Genomic DNA, 7,734 nt, shown 5'->3' with positions numbered 1-7,734 from the left:
TTAACCGTTGTGGGATCTGATAGTGAGGTGTTGGCCAGACCCCTTATATAGCTTCCTTGGATGCTTTACTTTCATAGTTCCTTGATAATGTGAGTAGTCACGAAAGTGCTTGGAATTTCTCTATTCTTTCAGAGTGGTTGTTTTGCACATTCTGAAATCACCTGTTTACTGTGATCTTATTGCATATATATATATATATATATATATATATATATATATATATATATATATATATATATATATATATATATATATATATATATATATATATATACATATATATATATATATATATATATATATATATATATATATATATATATATATATATATATATATATATATATACATATATATATATATATATATATATATATATATATATATATATATATATATATATATATATATATATATATATATATATATATATATATATATATATATATATATATATATATATATATATATATATATATATATATATATACCAAGAATGAGTGCATCATTTAGTATATACACACCGAGAATGTGTATCTCTCAAGATGTATGCACTGAGAATGTTTATCCCTGACGGTATATACACTGGAAGGTGTGTATCTCATTTTATATACACTGGAAGGCGTGTATCTCATTTTATATACACTGTAAGGCGTGTATCTCATTGTATATACACTGGGAGGTGTGTATCTCATTGTATATACATTGGGAGGTGTGTATCTCATTGTATATACACTGGAAGGTGTGTATCTCATTATATATACACTGGAAGGTGTGTATCTCATTGTATATATGCTGGGAGGTGTGTATCTCATTGTATATACACTGGGAGGTGTGTATCTCATTGTATATACACTGGAAAGTGTGTATCTCATTATATATACACTGGAAGGTGTGTATCTCATTGTATATACCCTGGGAGGTGTGTATCTCATTGTATATACACTGGGAGGTGTGTATCTCATTGTATATACACTGGGAGGTATGTATCTCATTGTATATACACTGGAAGGTGTGTATCTCATTGTATATATTCTGGAAGGTGTGTTTCTTATTGCATATACACTGGGAGGTGTGTATCTCATTGTATATACACTGGGAAGTGTGTATCTCTTTGTATATGCACTGGGAGGTGTGTATCTCATTGTGTATACACTGGAAGGTGTGCATCTCATTATATATACACTGGAAGGTGTGTATCTCATTGTATATACGCTGGGAGGTGTGTATCTCATTGTATATACACTGGAAGGTGTGTATCTCATTATATATACACTGGAAGGTGTGTATCTCATTGTATATACGCTGGGAGGTGTGTATCTCATTGTATATACACTGGGAGGTGTGTATCTCATTGTATATACACTGGGAGGTGTGTATCATTGTATATGGTAAGACACATATACAGCAGTTAGGTGTCTTTATTTCGAAACGTTTCGCCTACACAGTAGGCTTCTTCAGTCGAATATAGAGAAGTTGATTGAAGAGACGTGAAGACGATGTAATCAGTCCATCATCCTTGAAGTTTTGAGGTGGTCAGTCCCTCAGTCTGGAGAAGAGTTGAAGTGACAGGAGCCTTATATACCACCAGGAGGTGATATGTAGGCCACTAGTAGAGGTAAGAATGTAGTAGTTGGGAGGTCACTTCTACTAGTGAGAATGACTGGATTAGGGAGGGCCGTGACCTCCCAACGACTACATTCTTACCTCTACTAATGGCCTACATCTCACCTCCTGGTGGTATATAAGGCTCCATACTGTCACTTCAACTCTTCTCCAGACTGAGGGACTGACCACCTCAAAACTTCAAGGGAGATGGACTTATTACATCGTCTTCACGTCTCTTCAATCAACTTTTCTGTACTCGACTGAAGAAGCCTACTGTGTAGGCAAAACGTTTCGAAAGAAAGATGCCTCACTGTTATATAAGTGTCTTACCTAACAACCTGTCGGTATTTTATACAAATTTTATATTCATCATTGTATATACACTGGGAAGTGTGTATCTCATTGTATATACACTGGAAGGCGTGTATATACACTGATAATATCCACACAGAACGGTTAATTTAATTCCTATTTTAGGAATGGCAGTATTGCTGACTGGTGGTGAACAGGTGACCCGCAGCCTCAATGACCCCTCACAGTGACCCAACCAATCAGTAGAAAACGGGACTTGCATATGAGTTAATAGGGTTGTCGAAGCTTATTCCTTGTGTAGCATTGAAAATGCTTTGGGTAAATATTTTTGTTAGTGGATACGGTTTTGAGAAGGTCTTGCCTAGTATGGGTCAGTAGGCCTGCTGCAGTGTTCCTCCTTTCTTATAGATACACACACAAGCGTATGTACATGCACTCTCATATGTGTACGCATATTGTTTCGCTCGAGCGAAATGTAGTTGTCACTCCTCTTATTACTAGCAAGCGATACAGATGTTATTAAAAACATTTCAAAATTTTCAATATTTTTTCTATCATAATTCTGGATTATTTCTTTACCACAAGATCAAAACAGATTATTGTCATAATAAATCCTTCAAAGTCTTTTGTTCAATGTTCTTATGCAGTTATTGTTATAGACTTCAACAAAATCTCCCAATAATTTGGCCCCAGTCAAAGTCGGATTGAAACCAATGTAATATAGTGGTGATACATAAAAGTGGCGATACGCAATAGTGGTGACGCACAATAGTGGTGACCCACAATAGTGGTGACGCACAATAGGGGTGATAAGAAATAAAGGACACAATGCCCTCTAGACAGCGAGCAACGTTGACCTCTAACAATAGCTTTTTCTCCAGCCTATTATTTTTCTTCACTTTTATCGAGAGTAAAAGCTTCAGGATTCCATCCATTACTCTAACTTTTGTTACGAGATTCGATCCTCTAAAATAACAAAAAGGTACAATACTATGACTGGAACAATACAGAAATAACCCACACATAGGAGAGAGAAGCTTACGACGACGCTTCGGTCCGACTTGGACCATTCACGAAGTCACAATGTGTAACTTTGTAAATGGTCCAAATCGGACCGAAAAGTCGTCGTAAGCTTCTCTCTCCTATGTGTAGGTTATTTGTGTATTATTCGATCCTCTATTTTTGTGATCTTAGATGAAGGGGTTATGGGTGATCTTGGTGAGTTTAATAATCTCTGGTCATCGATTCAAAGGACGGACTGAATGGGTCTTTCGAAGATCAGCTCTGTGAACCTATTTTGGGTCTTCCTGCATTGATCTCTTCCTTCGGTCTGCTGGCCCTATTCTTCAGACCGTGGTCCCAGCTGCGTAGGTGACCTGTAGACCGTCGTCACTGCTGCCTAGTTGACCTGTAGACCGTCGTCACTGCTGCCTAGGTGACCTGTAGACCGTCGTCACCGCTGCCTAGTTGACCTGTAGACCGTCGTCACTGCTGCCTAGGTGACCTGTAAACCGTCGTCACCGCTGCCTAGTTGACCTGTAGACCGTCGTCACCGCTGCCTAGTTGACCTGTAGACCGTCGTCACCGCTGCCTAGTTGACCTGTAGACCGTCGTCACTGCTGCCTAGGTGACCTGTAAACCGTCGTCACTGCTGCCTAAGTGACCTGCAGACCGCAGTCACTGGTGCCTAGGTGACCTGCAGCCCGTCGTCACTGCTGCCTAGGTGACCTGCAGACCGTCGTCACCGCTGCCTAGGTGACCTACAGACCGTCGTTACTGCTGCCTAAGTGACCTGCAGACCGTCGTTACTGCTGCCCAGATGACCTGCAGAGAGTCGTTACTGCTGCCTAAGTGACCTGCACACCGTCGTCACTGCTGCGTAGGTGACCTGCACACCGTCGTCACTGCTGCGTAGGTGACCTGCACACCGTCGTCACTGCTGCCTAGGTGACCTGCACACTGTCGGTACTGCTGCCCAGGTGACCTGCAGAGAGCCGTCACTGCTGCGTAGGTGACCTGCACACCGTCGTCACTGCTGCGTAGGCGACCTGCACACCGTCGTTACTGCTTCCTAGTTGACCTGCAGACCGTCGTTACTGCTGCCTAGTTGACCTGCAGTCCGTCATTACTGCTTCCTAGGTGACCTGCACACCGTCGTCACTGCTGCCTAAGTGACCTGCAGACCGTCGTCAGTGCTGCCTAAGTGATCTGCAGACCGTCGTCACTGCTGCCTAGGTGACCTGCACACCGTCGTCACTTCTGCCTAAGTGACCTGCAGACCGTCGTCACCGCTGTCTAGGTGACCTGCAGACCGTCGTCACTGCTGCCTAGGTGACCTGCAGACCGTTGTCACTGCTGCTTGGGTGACCTGCAGACCGTCGTCACTGCTGATTAGGTGACCTGCAGACCGTCGTCACTGCTGATTAGGTGACCAGCGGTCACGCCACTGTTTACTGAATCCAAGGCCAATCAACACCGCGAGGGTCATTAAGACCTCATTCTCCAAGTCGCTAATATTAATTAATGTTTTAAGAACTGAAATTGATGCTAAAGACCAGGAGTAAATTTCTGAGAGATGTACATTACTTGGTGTATATACACTAAAAGATATACACTTCACGGAGCATATACACCGAGAGATACGGACTTCACAGTGTATATACACCGAAAGATACACACACCTCTGGTCGCAAATTTACTGAAAGATACATAACTGTGGGTCTATATACACTGAAATGGACATACACGCTTCTCAGTATACATACACTTACAGACATGCATATACACCGAAAGTTATATACTTCCAAATACACATCTGTGGGTGAACCGCCCAAGAGTATGTTCAGTGGAAGATATACACCTCTCAGTGTGTATACACTGAGAAATACACATCTCTGCGTGTATACACTGAGAAATAAACATCTCTGTGTGTATACACTGAGAAATAAACATCTCTGTGTGTATACACTGAGAAATAAACATCTCTGTGTGTATACACTGAGAAATACACATCTCAGTGTGTATACACTGAGAAGTACACATCTCTGTGTGTATACACTGAGAAATACACATTTCTATGTGTATACACTGAGAAATACACATCTCAATGTGTATACACTGAGAGATACACATCTCAGTGTGTATACACTGAGAGATACACATCTCTCTGCCATATTATCTGCCAGAACCTTTGATGCCGGTGAAAGGGTCTTGATCCAGGTACTCAGAGCTACCCGTCCCTCTTCCATGGATCAAATATGGTTACCTACTGTTCCCAAGAAGCAATATGATAACAGCTGGTTTAAAACTTCAGTTTGAATATAAAGTTTTCTTAACATATTTATATATATATAAATAAATATATATATATATATATATATATATATATATATATATATATATATATATATATATATATATATATATATATATATATATATAAAACTGCAATCGATTAAGTACGTGGAAAGCTCAGCTTTATAATGAATAGTAGAGTCAATGAGAGATAAACGTAGTACGACAACGTTTCGATAAACATTTATTCTCATCTTCAGATCTATAAAATGAAGATGGGAAATCATGTTTACAAATATATACAACCTATATGTTTGAAAACATTAAAAAAAATTACTCAAATAACAATGTCAGTATAAGAGTATAACAGACGCTATGGCAAGTGGCGACACGTAGTCTTCACTCACAGCGTCTTCCTGCAAAGTGTTCCCAGGTGGAGGTTCCCCCGAGGCCAGGTCCATGACCAGGGTAGAGTTGTGTATAGCATGTTATAAAAACTAAGAATGGTTTACCTAGCACTTGTCCTGTTCTAAGGGATTTACCTGTATGATCAGCAGTTCGAGCCTGGAGGTGTCGAGAATATCTGACTAGAAGATGAATAAGATATATGTAATAACTGTGTACCTTTATTATGAAAACGTTTCGCCAACCAATGGCTTTTTCAGTTCAGTAAAGATTGTATGTTGGAAACAGTGGAAGAAGAGGGACAGTCCCTCATGGCTAAGGGACTGACCACCTTCTGTTAAGGCTGAGAGACGGATTACCTCACCTTTCCCTGTTTCCATTATATTGTTATTGCATCCAACTGAAAAAAGTCACATGTGTCTTAGTCATCAGATTGTCGGTATTATACCTGGTGTACACCTGGAGAGGGTTTCGGGGGTCATCACCCCCACGGGCCGGTCTGTGACCAGGCTTCGAGCAATCAATGTAATAATATCCAGCCAGGTCTAACTGCTAGAGTTGAATTTGCGCAATTAAAGATAATTATTAAATTATTAAAGAAAGACTTTCTGTAATACTGAAACGCCAACTTCTCGTAATCAAAATATCCAAAAAAGGGTAACTCAATTTTTTTTTTAATTTCATAATTAAATTTTATTCAAGGATTTTGATAATTTAAATAACCAACAAATAACAGTTATTAAGCCAGTCCTTGGAAAGTAAATAACGAAAAAGTTGTATCATTAACTTGAGTATATATGCATTAATTAATCACTGATAAACAATCAATTACCCTCAGCACAACAGTTCACGAAACTGAGATAAGTTCAGACCTTTATAACCAGTGTTCCGTAATATCTGATCTGTACACATATTTACTGTTTCAACAAGAAGAATATTGGTAAATAAATATATCATTGCAGGAATTCATTGTACAATTAGGTAATTTGATATTACTTTCCTCTTTTGGGAAAACAAGAGTTATAATTTACGGGTGACATCGTGGCCCAAGATGTTTAGGTAAATTATAATTAATAGCCCAAGATGTTTAGGTAAATTATAATTAATAGCCCAAGATGTTTAGGTAAATTATAATTAATAGCCCAAGATGTGTAGGTAAATTATAATTAATAGCCCAAGATGTTTAGGTAAATTATAATTAATAGCCCAAGATGTGTAGGTAAATTATAATTAATAGCCCAAGATGTTTAGGTAAATTATAATTAATAGCCCAAGATGTGTAAGTAAATTATCATTAATAGCCCAAGATGTGTAGGTAAATTATAATTAATAGCCCAAGATGTTTAGGTAAATTATCATTAATAGCCCAAGATGTTTAGATAAATCATAATTAATAGCACTTATAAAACATCGGTTATTTAAATGATCACCATCCCAATAATTGTTATGAGGTAAGTAAGAACTGCAAGTTATCTTCTTTGGATATTTTGACTGAGAGAACTGAGAATGTATCTCTTACGTTAATTTACAGACAGCCAACACTTGCTGGCTTAGTAAATAAATTATCTTTAATTGTTCGAATTCAATTTAAAAGTGTTTTAATAAGAATCCTGACGACCAGAGCATCCCTGATCACGAATTAATAATTCTTAGATCTGGATTAGAATACAATAGTTTACTTATTGTTACTCTGGCAAAAATAAGTATATAATTCCATTATTTACTCTAGGTAATAGTAGTTATATTGTAAGAAGCATGTTAAATAAATTGCTTAGAGAATTGTATCCATAGTATTTTCCTGTCATCAAATTTATGCAAAACTTTACACTATAAAGGTTTTTAAAGTTCAAAGAATGAAACACTGTCTCCAGCCGTCTACTGAAGATCAGTATACACGTACGTACGTGACTGAAGTCTCGGTACGGTGGTAAGGCGACGAGTTGCTGAAGATCTTGGTAGATCGGGTTAGCTATGGTATAAAATATCGACAAATGTGGAAGACGACCCTTGCTCAGTTTTAGGATTTTTCAGTGAGAAAGCGTTTTGCTACGAATAAACTCATCAGTGCAGATAAACCATTCGTAGGGAAACATTTCCTCATTAAAATATCCTGAC

The sequence above is a fragment of the Cherax quadricarinatus genome, chromosome 21 (genome assembly GCF_038502225.1).
Source record: "Cherax quadricarinatus isolate ZL_2023a chromosome 21, ASM3850222v1, whole genome shotgun sequence".
Lineage (NCBI taxonomy): Eukaryota > Metazoa > Arthropoda > Malacostraca > Decapoda > Parastacidae > Cherax > Cherax quadricarinatus.
This window is presented reverse-complemented; position numbering follows the sequence as displayed.